The sequence below is a fragment of the Monodon monoceros genome, unplaced genomic scaffold, assembly GCF_005190385.1.
Source record: "Monodon monoceros isolate NGI ecotype Baffin Bay Population unplaced genomic scaffold, NGI_Narwhal_1 Super_Scaffold_10, whole genome shotgun sequence".
Taxonomy (NCBI): Eukaryota; Metazoa; Chordata; class Mammalia; order Artiodactyla; family Monodontidae; genus Monodon; species Monodon monoceros.
In genome coordinates, this window is record NW_021703766.1 from 1,593,270 (window position 1) to 1,594,934 (window position 1,665).

Consider the following 1,665-nt stretch of genomic DNA (forward strand, 5'->3'; position numbering starts at 1 on the left):
CCCCGCGTCGGGGGGGCGGGGGCGGCGGCGCGGGCGCGGCGGCCGGAGGAGGGCGCAGGGAGGAGGGAGGAGGGGAGATCTCGCTCTCGCTCTCGCTCTCGCCCCGCGGGAAGGGGGAGGCGGAGACGCGACCGGCTGCGGGAGCTGCAATTACCGTGTGGGCTGCGGAATTCTCGTGGTGTTTGTCGAGGAGATGCGATAATGGCGTCCGTCCTCGCGAGAGAAGCCGCCGCTCTGCGCAGGCGCTGCGAGTCCCTCCCTGCGGCCCTCTGCCTTGCACCGTCTGCGCAGGCTCCCTGGGCGGGCGCGCCGGCCGGGGGGCGGGGCGCAGGGGAGGGGCCTGCCGCTCGGGGCCTCTCGCGCGCCCTTCGCTGGCGCTGGTGACCGCCGGGCGTGCGCACGCGTCGTGCTCCCGCGCCACAGTTTAGGCCCCTAGGCTTCTTTCTTCCCCGTCGCGCGCTCGGGCTCCTCGCTAGCCCCTGAGAAGTCGCATCGCTGGACCGTTGGAGGAATTTGCATTTTCTTTGAGGCCTAATGAATAGGAATTAGCTCCCCGACGACTACATATCCCGGAGGGCCCTGCGCGAGCTTCGAGCAGTGCATTCTGGGACTCGTGGTTCCTGTGACTGCGCCAAGCCTGCCGGTACTTGTGGTCCCTCCGCCCTCCGGTCGCCCGACTGCGCCCGCGCATGGAATGGTGGGACTTGTAGTTCAGATGCCGCGGTCGGCTGCTCCCGGCGAGGCTCTAGCTACTGCTCTGGCCGTGTTCCCCCGAGTAACAGCAGGTGTTCAGGGGTCCCTAGGGCCGTCACAGGCTCGAGGGCACACTCCTGGAAAAATATATATTAATTACACGTGATGTATATTTTATATGTAATTGATGTTAGTTATGTATCGTGTATAATATAGGGACTGTTATATATGAAAAACATAGTATGAATTTGGCTGTATTTATAGAGCATAAAAGTGCGTTTGTGGGTACTCGTAGGAAAAAAATTCCCAAACTATAGGCAGTTCCCAGAAATGTTATTCCTGCTTACTGGTATTGCTGGGATTACCACTGCTTTTTCATTTTTCTTCTTTACACTCGCCTCTGTTTTCTGAGTTGTTTACAACGAGCTAAAATTCCTTTGATCCTCCGAACACGAAACGGTGGAGCTATTTTCATTCGGAAAGGAAAACGCTGTACCGTTAGTTTCCTGCCCACTTCTCTTTCGCCAATAATAAAACCGTACTCAGGGCAGTAACCAGCTGTGCGGCCTTGGGCAACCTTGTTGCGTTAGGGGCTCTTCAAGAAATAGCCCTCAGAGGTCTCCTGAGACTGGTCACTGGATTCCTCTGCAGGAAAAGTGCCCTAAAGAAATTCCAAAGAACCACAGAAGGTCAGCGCTTGGAAGATCCTGATAATGAAATGAAGTCTGTCCTGTTCAGAGGTGAGGAACAGTCCAGAGAGATTGGAAACATTGTTCAGCAAGGTTACATAGCTGGAAAGAGATGAAAGCGGGGTCTGGAAGCCAAAGCACCTGGGTCTGGAGTCCAGAGTCCGTTTGCAGTGGGAAAAGGGTTTCTGAAGCCAACCGCAAAAGTCCCGGGAGAGCCGTGCCTTCTGTCCCCACTTCTGTCTCAATTACAACCAGTCTGAACACATAACTCTAAAATTCTTGA

The 1,665-nt window shown here is 56.1% G+C and overlaps 1 protein-coding gene across 4 annotated transcripts in view; it reads right to left on the bottom strand.

The window, feature by feature from the left end:
* Positions 1-325, bottom strand: part of BANP (BTG3 associated nuclear protein) — a 105,102-nt gene extending 104,777 nt beyond the window's left edge. For all 4 annotated transcript variants that reach the window (XM_029200991.1, XM_029200981.1, XM_029200973.1 and 1 more), the window contains exon 1: positions 155-325. The gene's annotated coding sequence lies outside the window, so the exon portion shown is untranslated. The remainder of the gene's footprint in view (positions 1-154) is intronic.
* Between the last annotated feature and the right edge of the window lie 1,340 nt (positions 326-1,665).